The 10,586-nt window shown below is 45.3% G+C and overlaps 1 long non-coding RNA gene across 2 annotated transcripts in view; it reads right to left on the bottom strand.

Annotated features, from left to right (window-relative positions):
- LOC106811545 overlaps window positions 1-4,176 on the bottom strand; it is a 16,927-nt gene extending 12,751 nt beyond the window's left edge. For both annotated transcript variants that reach the window (XR_001394154.1, XR_001394153.1), the window contains exon 1: window positions 4,034-4,176. This is a non-coding gene — a long non-coding RNA (uncharacterized LOC106811545). The remainder of the gene's footprint in view (window positions 1-4,033) is intronic.
- Window positions 4,177-10,586: the final 6,410 nt, after the last annotated feature.

Raw genomic sequence — 10,586 nt, 5'->3', positions numbered from 1 at the left:
GTGCGAGCAGCCGCACGCTACGCGCTTTGCCTACGCGCCTGCCGCGCCGAGAGAGGCAGAGAGAGGGAGAGACGAGCGCGAGGGGAGAAGAGATGAGATGCGGAGAGAGAGAGAGAGAGAGAGAGAGAGAGAGAGAGAGAGGGGCGATGAGAGAATGAGAGAGAGAGAGAGAGAAGAGAGAGAGAGAGAGAGGAGGAGGAGAAAGAGAGAGGAGAGAGTGTGAGAGAGTAGAGAGAGAGACGAGGGAGAGAGAGGCAGGAGAGAGAGAAGTCCTCTCACTCTCCTCTCTGAGCGTCTCTCTCTCCGGGAGAGACGAGAAAGAGAGAGAGGATGGAGAGACGATGGGATAGGCAGGGCGTTGCGCCGCGCACACGGCGACGACACGCTGGTCAGGTAATCAGTGCTAACGAGCGCACGCCCCGACCTGCCGTCATATTAACACACACGGATGACATCCCCTCCCTCCTCCTCCTCCTTCCTTCCTCCTCTCCTCATTCCTCCCCGTCTTCTCCTCCTCCTCCTCCTCTCCTCTTCTTTCTCTCCATCCTCTCTCTCCTCTGCCTACCTCTCCTCTCCTGCCTCCTGCTGCTCCTCACCTCCTCTTCTTCTTCTCTAGCCTTCTCCTTAGCTCCTCCTCTTCCTCCTTCCTCCTATCCATGCCAACTCAACAGCTCCCAATGCACGTGGTGGTGGGCTCCCCCTCATCATCTCATTCTCTCCCGCCCCGCTCCCCTCCTCTCCCCTCCCTCGTCCTCATCCTCACTCTCACCAGCCTCATTCTTCTCTGTAGCACGCTGGCAACACGTGTTGTGCATGCCGCACACACGCGCGACATCGCACCAGCGGCGCTGCGGCTGCCAGAATCTAATGAAGCTGCCATGGCTTGCAAGCCCTGATAGGCTGACTGACCAGCTGAATGACCACGATGCCGTACACGACAGCTATTGCATTCGACCACCGCTGACGTCACGCGCTCACCGCACGACCTACTTACGGCCCAATTCACTGCACCATTACTGGCATCACGACTAATTTACTCATCATAACGAACATTACTGGCCGTATTACTGACCCTCAACCCGCCGACCATCACTGGAACTAATTTACTGACCGTTAATCCGGACATCACTTAAATTTATTTACTGCACCATAACCCGGAATCACTGACTATTACTGACCATAACCCGGACATCACTGACTATTACTGACCATAACCAGGACATCACTGACTATTACTTACCATAACCCGGACATCACTGACTATTACTGATCATAACCTGGACATCACTGGCTATTACTGATCATAACCCGGACATCACTGACTATTACTGACCATAACCCTGACATCACTGGCTATTACTGATCATAACCCGGACATCACTAAATATTACTGACCATAACCGGACATCACTGACTATTACTGACCATAACCAGGACATCACTGACTATTACTGACCGTAATCCGGACATCACTGACTATTACTGATCATAACCGGACATCACTGACTATTACTGATCATAACCAGGACATCACTGACTATTACTGACCGTAACCCGGACATCACTGACTATTACTGACCATAACCCGGACATCACTGACTATTACTGATCATAACCAGGACATCACTGACTATTAGTGACCATAGCTGGACATCACGTAAAGATGGATGGTCATCACTAAATCCATCATCACGCAGAATAATAAAATTAGTCGGGCGGTGTTCAGGATGCGTGCCTGCTAACAACGCAAATAAATGATGCCAACAATTCTGGAAGATTTTACATGTGCGAAATTAATGTTTGGAAGTGAACTGCTGTTCGAAAATGAACTGAAGCTTGGGGAAGTACTAGAGCGTAGAGGTTACCTGAGGTAGTTCTTTCGTTAAATGCGCGGAATGTCATGCCGTAATTTCGGCAGCTAGATTCCTAAGTCTTTCTACACTTGCAGTCCAAGTCCATATCAACGATTGTGTGTCAATCTAATGTTAAATCTTTCGCGGTCACGTTAAATCTGCTATAAAAAATATGAGAACTTATTTGAATCGAGAATTTTGTTTCAATCTTTGAATTCGAGATCTTATTGAAGTGTTCGAGCATGATGCGTCATTATTTAACCCTTTTCCTAGCGAGAGAGAAACTCTAAATAAATAAGCGAGCTTGCTACGTTAGCACCAGCTGTGTTAAATCGGCTGGTTTTGTTAGCGTGAATTATCGTTGCTGCAGTTTTCAGCCTGGCTAACAGAGTTAGAACACCGATCATGATAAATCAAATCATATACACGTAACACGGCTGGCCACGTGAGATATTGCTTATTGCTTTATGACGAGGATAAAACGACGTGGTGCACGTCTAAACGCGACTAGCGGTTGAAGGATGAGATTGTGTAACTGACACGGGTTCGTGCGGTTTCGCCATCGTGTCATGTTTAAAAAAAAGTGAAAACAACTCTTTTGAAAGCTATTAAGGTTTATCCGGTCTACATCGAATGTGACACAGGGAATGATACGTCCTTACCTTCGGCGAACTATAAATGTGTGTGAGTGTTTGCCGCGTAGTGGGCGTGGTGTTGTGGGCGGTGTGTGCTTGGTGTGTGTGTGTGTCTGTGTGTTGTGTGTGTGTTGTGTGTGTGTGTGTGGTGTGTGTGGGCGTGTTGTGTTGTGTGCTGTGGTGTATGTGTGTGTGTGTTGTGTGTGGTGTGGTTGTGTGTGTGTGTGGTGTGTCGTGTGTGTGTGCTGTGTGTGGTGTGTGTGTGTGCGCGCGCGGTCCGTGCGTGTGTGGGTGTCCCTCGCCGTGTTGAGTGGCCGCCTGTGCATCGTGCTACTGTGTGTTGCGCGCGCGTGCGTGAGTGCATACTTGCGGGCGTGGATGTGTTTCAAGAAAACATTCAAAGAAAATATTCAATCTTCGTAGTTGGAAAACTACTTTAATAATTAATTTTGCGAGGCGGTCGACAAGAAGCGAATATAACGAAGTAAAGAGAACAAGTGCATACACCGCAGCTAACTCATAGCGACACAGGCGAATTACACACACTGTTCCCAACGCGGAAATTACTGCTCCAAAATAATCTATAATTCAGGATGACGTGATGCAAACCGACAAATTAGAAGTAGATATATGGTAATATTGTTCGTCGTCGTAAAAATCGAGTTTTCACAGAGTAATGTCGTTATTAAAACAGAATGTGAGTAATCGTTGAGTAGTTAACAATTATCGGGCATTTCACATACACACACACACACACGCACGCGCACATGTACACGCACGCCTACATGCACGCGTCCGCCTATTCACACCACACACACACACAACAGCACACACACACTTACACCACACACACACAGACACACACACACAACACAGCACACACACACACGACACACACACCAGCCACGCACGCACGCACGCAACGCGCGCGCGCAAACCACGGACTACCGTGCATTCACGCAAACGCAACACGCCCGCACGCACGCACGCACGCACGCACGCACGAATAAGTAAACTTCCCCACGCCAGGCGCGATCATGGTACGATATGAACGTGAGGTTTACATCATTAGTATATAACGAGTAAGAGAACAAGATCACGATGCTTGTCCCGTGATTCAACGCTTGAACAATATCCACGTCGGTTAGATAAGAAGCGTGCTTCCAATTTATCAGAAAGATTAATCAGAAATCTAGAACTTTCAAGTGAAAGAAAGATTAAACGTTAAACGTTAAGCAAAGTCACATTGTATGAAAAATTGATGCATAAAAAATTATTTATTGATAACAGTAAAAATAAACAATAGAATTTAAATAGAAATAATACTACAAATGTAATCTCATAAAAAGTACAACGTGCAATATGTCAATAAATAAGTAATATAATGGAAAAATAGAATAAATAAATAATAGGGATTAAAATCGCATTTAATGAAAACCGAACGAAAGGTACACTACACGAAAATGTGCATTCTATGAAAGTTACGATAGACTGACTAGAAATTCTATCTCACTGAAGACAAGAGCAGTGCGAAACAAAACTTACGTGAGTTGTTCGTAATTTGCAAACGATAGAAGCGTCGTGCGACCGTTGCTCTGTAGCTGTCTGTATACGTGACACGGGGATCGTGCGTGGGTGTGCGTGTGCGCGCGCCTGCCTACTCTCCGCTTCTCCAAACGTTGCAGTGCGTGTCAGGCGTCCTACTAGACGACGCTATATGAAGTCGTCTGCTCGGACCGCCCGATGACGTCATCAGCGACGACGAATTGGCGAGTGTTGAGGCGGACGCTTCCTCGCGTTGCGGAGGAAGAGAAGCGGAAGGAGCGGGTGTTTGTCAAGCCGATGCAATTACGCTGTGAGAAAGAGAAAGAACGAAACTGAAAGGGAGCGATGATCGAAAAGGAGAGAGCGGGAGAGAGAGAGCGAGCGCGCGAGAAAGCAAAAGATAGAGCGAAAGAGAGCGGGAGAGACAGAACCAACATGGATGGATATATAAAGATGAAGAAAGAGAGAGAGCGAGAGAGAGAGAGAGAGAGAGAGAGAGAGAGAGAGAGAGAGAGAGCGGGAGAGAGAGAACCAACATAGATGGATATATATAGATAAAGAGAGAGAGAGAGAGAGAGAGAGAGAGAGAGAGAGAGAGAGAGAGAGAGGGAGAGGGTAGGGCACGAAACACGGTAAAAGAGAAGCCCACATGGATCGGATGGTATAGAATTTTGTAGTAGTGCAAATACAGGAGGAATGGATGCAGAGGAGGAAAACATTGCGAGAGGGCGTAGAAGAGAGTGCGTGTCAGCATGGCGTCAGCAGAAACGCCTACATCGCTTCATCGCAGCGTTTTCCTTAAAGATGGCCAGCTGTAGAAGTACATTGATTACTAACTATGTGCGTGAGCGCGTGCGTACGTGCGTGCGTGCGTGCGTGCGTTCGTGCCTGCATCGGTGCAATCGTGCTTGCGTGAGTGCGTGCGTGCGTGCGTTCGTGCCTGCATCGGTGCAATCGTGCGTACGTGCGTGCGTGCGTGCGTGCGTGCGTGCGTGCGTGCGTTCGTGCCTGCATCTGTGCAAACGTGCGTGCGTGCATGCGTGCGTTTGATGTGAATAACGACGACATTTATTAGATTACAAATCTTTGTAACGAAGCATTGACATTTTATTGTTATAAATTGAGGGATTATAATTCGCCATAATCAATCTTTCATTCCAATAAAATAACCGTCTTCCATCATCCGTTTTTATGCTTTACAAAATTAATTAATTCGTCTCTAGCCGGGTTCATCGCAAGAATGGACCATTTCTACATACAATCTTGTTTCAATACACTCACAGATAATAGTGCTGCATGTGGTGTTATGTGTATATCTATAGATCTCGGAGTAGAATTATATAGCAGAGGGTCACTGCTTACCCGACTATCAACTGTGTCGTAAACTAAACAAGTCAGTGGGAATCGGATGATTGCTTGCATGGCTTATTCTGTTTGTTCGCTCTGCTTATTCGGTGTTGCGTAAAGTCAGTTAACTATAAGAATTGTATGATTGAATAATTTCAGAATTGTAGAAATACGTGAAAGACTATCTGAACTTAGATTTCTCTTCCAGCTAGTACTAGCCAGAGAGCTGTAAGAGTGTAAAGGCGTAGCTAAGACAGCTCCTTGATGCGAGCCTGCAATATGGTGAATGTAATTTCTACTCGTAGTTTTTATCAGTTTTAGTTTTATGAGCACTAACTTCGGCACAGGCACTTGGGACAGAGTCAGATAAAAGTGAAAATAAAATGAACGCACATTCACAAATAGGCCCTACTACCGTACCTCTCAATTACAGTTCCACTGTTGTGTCACTGTATATCAACTTTCCTTTATAAAAACGCCGAACGCTCCCGCACTTGCCGCTGCGAGTGTGCTGTGTCGCCATGATAATATAAATATTATTATGTAATAACTTTATAACTTTATATATATATATTATCATGGCGACACAGCACACTCGCAGCGGCGAGTGCGGGAGCGTTCGGCGTTAGGTTTTATGAAGGAAAGTTGATATACAGTGACACAACAGTGGAACTGTAATTGAGAGGTACGGTAGTAGGGCCTATTTGTGAATGTTCGTTCATACTATTTTCAGTTTTTACTGACTCTGTCCCAAGTGCCTGTGAACCCCGGTGCTCAGGTTTCAACATCCGTTTTCATTTGCGCGTGTGGCAAATTTTAATAACGTTAGAAAAAAATGCAGAAAATATTCTAATAAATAGAAATAAACTTATAAATAAACTAACTATAGTGCTTCTGTGTATTGTGAGCATTTAGAGGGCTCGTTTTCACATTTTTACGTATTAGTTTTTAATGTCAATTCGGTGTTTCACATTTGTATTCTATCTACTCTGTTTAACATAGATGACGTTAGGGATATTAGGAATCACAATCCCCCTTATCCCCCGAGCCTCTTCCATATAGCCCTTGATATATATATATATGCATTTCCACTGTGTTCGATAGCCTAATGGATATCATCGTGGATTATAGGATTACAGAGGGATTGGTGATGGAAGACACCGGCCACGGGTTCGAATCCCGTTAGGGGAAATTTATTTTAACTTGTATTTTTTTAAATTTAATATCTACTAATTATCTCTTAATAATTACTTATGTTACTATTCATCCTTATATACTTTATTACTTGGATAGCTCGAAATCACATTGGGAATTAAAATATTTTAAATGAAAAAATAAAACATTACATAATATATCATCCACAAATATTTGAACCTGACATCGCTCTGCCAACCCACATATTATGACGTTCACGACGCTATCCATTAGGCTAAGTGATAGTTTTTTTTTTACCATGTGCGCAATAGCATTATAAATAGCGTCGTGGACGTTATAGGGGTTTGTTGCCCCTAAAGTGTGTTGGGTTCGAATCCCAATGGACGCGAGAAATTCTATTCGGTTTCATTTTTCTAATTTAATATTGTAATTCCTAATGTATCGTATAACTGTAAAAGTGATTTCTACTTTCTACCGCTACCAGCCGTAAGTTTGTCAATTAACAGCACGCGCGCCACGTGTAGTGGGGGAATCTAGAACTACGAGTAGAAATCACATTCACATGCACACAGCGCCGCCTGTGGTCTTTAAAAGTTACGAATTACAGCATACCGTCAATGATACCATAACTCTTCAAGTGTCTTGCCCGTAGCTACATGTGCCGATCCAAATAAGAGCGAGAAAATGATAGTAAGCAAATGCAAATTATATTTACTATTAAAGGTTTAATGTTTATATACTTTTTATCGTTGGAAAATTCTAATGCTGAAGTCCTCGCGGCAATCACTCTGTACAGATGAGCAAAAAATATGATATTAATCTAACCATCATCACATTTATATCAACAATATATTTGCTACCTATTGTTTCTAATCAATCTAGCCATTATCACATTTATATCAACAAGATATTTGCTGCCTTTTGTTTCTAATCAATCTAGCCATCATCACATTTATATCAACGATATATTTGCTGCCCGCAATGTCAGTGCCCTGTTAGCAAGCACTTTGTCAATATATGTTTCCGAAAGGTGGCGCTAATAGCTCATCTTTGCCTAGAGTGCCGTGCTATGGATGTTTTTTTTTATCTCGATTTAGTTTGTTGTTACAGCCGTCGGACAGAAATATCTCTCTGAGATGGGAGTTGCTACATGCATCAATACAACAAAGACTACGTTAGCATATCGGAATGCGTTGAAGCTTTATTGTATTTTATTGATATCCATTGCAACATATCCATTATTCTGCACTGATTATGCGAGTGAGAAATTGTCGTATTTAATGCAAGCGTTTCAGCAGCCGCACAGTGTTTGCAGCAGAAGCAGCAGCAATAGCAATAATAATAACAATACAAAATAATATTTATAGTAGTAGTAGTAGTAGCAGGAGTAAGATAATATAGGATCTATATTATCTTACTCCTGGTAGTAGTAGTAGTAGTAGTAGTAGTAGTAGTAGTAGTAGTAGTAGTAGTAGTAGTAGTAGTAGTAGTAGTACTATTAGTAGTAGCTAGTAGTAGTAGTATTGCGTAGTAGTAGTAGTAGTAGTAGTAGTAGTAACGTAGTAGTAGGCAGCAGCAGTAGCAGTAGCAGGTAGCAGTCAGCAGTAGCATGCCAACAGCCAATAGCAATTAGCAGCAGCAGTCAGCAGCAGCCCAGCAAAAAAACAAAAACAAAAACCGGCAGCAACACACAGCAACAACCGCAACACGAACAACAACTAACAACAAACAAATAACAACAACAAACAACAGCAGCAGCCGAGCCAACAGCAACAGCAACAGAACAGCAGCAGCAGCTAGCAGCGAGACGTGTGGCGCCAATGGTGGAATAGGCGGAAGCTGGCCGATGGAAGCGTAGTCTTTAGATATGCCATTCGTCAAAGAACTCGACAACGATGACGATGATCGTGATAATGAAATATCCCCCCCCAACCTCCTCTCCGCTCTATGTTCCAATTAACCCGTACTCGTCACGGGAGAGTACGCGTCTGTTCCCTACGTTCGCGCGGGCGTCTGTCTTCGCCAATCTATATGCAAATTATCTCAGCCGAGTCCCGTGTCTGCGTGCGAGGGGGGGGGGGGGAATGCTACCTCGCGTATTACATAGCGAGCAGTACGCGCGGGTCGTATGCGCGATCGCTGCCCGTCCTTGCCACCCGCCACGCAGAACGCTCGCTATGTTTCCGCGCTGTCCGCCAGGATACGGTCGTATGCGCCGCGATTCGTTCCCGTCCTTGCACGCCGCCGACGCCGCACGCTCGCTAGTTCCCGCGCTGTCCGCCAGGATACGGTCGTATGCGCGATCGTTCCCGTCCTGCACCGCGCCACGCAGACGCTCGCTAGTTCCCGCGCTGTCCGCCAGGGTACGGCAGGGATGCGCAGAGCAGGTGTCTGCTTACTGAAGGAAATGTCCATGAAAGTGGTGGGAAGAGATGCAAAGATGATGAGATATCGTCTGCTGCATGCGTGATGACGTCGACAGATACGGTGTAGCCGTCTCGCGATGCAGCTGTGACGTAGTCGTCACGTGGTGCGTGTTGTGACGTGGCTTCATAACGTGATGCGTTTCGTGACGTTCCGTCACGTTATCCGTGCGGTGACGTCATCACCACGTGATTAGTGCTAGCAGACGCCTAACCCGAAAAAACGTGATAGTGTTTTGTTGGCGATGAATGAAGCTTGGACGAGATTTGTTATTGCGGAAGATCGAAAAATAGCATCGAAAGTGAAGGGGCAGGAGAACAACATTCTATGTTTCAATATTAATGTATCTCTAACTTTGATTCTTCTCTATTGCTCATGTATATCTAACGTGTACGTTCTTTCTTTGTTATTACCATTGATACTGTTCATGTGCCTGAATATTTCGAATATCCGTATGTTTCTAATGCTAATGTGTTTCTATTGTTTACGTGTTTCGAATGCTCATGTGCTTAATGGACCCTCTAATTTTCGTTCTGTGACGGTTTGACGAAACGATGGCTTTTGCACGAGACGAGTTCTGCGCATGCGTCGTTCGGCTCACACGCGCGAGGATATAGTTTTGAAAACTATCGCATATTATGTGACGAGATTATCATGCGAAATGTTATTATCGCGCTAAAAGTAGTAACCTGGGTCGATGATGGTGGTGTCGATAGTGGGTAGTTGTGTAGAAAAAGACGACTAAAAACGCTTATTATGGTTTGCCGGGTTTTATTATGTTCGTGTGAATTCGCACGCTTCGTGAAAATGCAGAAAAAACGCCCCGACATTTTGTTTTCGTCGATCTATAGTTGTTGCGCGCCGGCGAAGAAACGCATTTTGCAGCCAAACATCGTGATATTCTCACACTATCGATGAGTACAGCAACGCCGCACACACGGACGCACGCGCAAATACATACACACACAAACGTACGCGCACGCACGCACGCACATACACAGGCGCACACATATACATAAACGCACACAAACGTACACACACGCGCGCATGGACGCACACACACGCGCGCACACATACATACACGCACACAAACGTACACATGCACACGCACGCACACACATGCACATGTATACGCACACATATACACACACGCATACATACATACACGCACGCGCAAATACATCCACGTACGCACACACTGACACACGCATATGCACACACATGCACGCACGCACACACATACACACGCGCATACAAACATACATACATACACGCACACAAACATACACACACGCACGCGCGCACACACACATATACACACGCGCATACATACATACACGCACACAAACGTACACACACGCGCGCATACACGCACACACATACAAACGCGCACACATACATACACGCACTCAAACGTACACACACGCACGCACGCACACATCCACACACGCACGCGCATCACGCACACACGCGCGCGCGCGAACACGCGCACGCACATCGCATGCACATAAGCACGCACGCACGCACGCACACACGCGTACATACACAGGAAGCTGAGAATCGTGGGGGGAAACTAATACGCTAACGCACCACTTAAGATGCAGTAAATCGTGACGATTGTAGACAA

This window comes from Priapulus caudatus, unplaced genomic scaffold (assembly GCF_000485595.1).
Source record: "Priapulus caudatus unplaced genomic scaffold, Priapulus_caudatus-5.0.1 Scaffold550, whole genome shotgun sequence".
Lineage (NCBI taxonomy): Eukaryota > Metazoa > Priapulida > Priapulimorpha > Priapulimorphida > Priapulidae > Priapulus > Priapulus caudatus.
The sequence above is the reverse complement of the archived record's forward strand: the minus strand, read 5'-3'. Positions and strand labels throughout refer to the sequence as shown.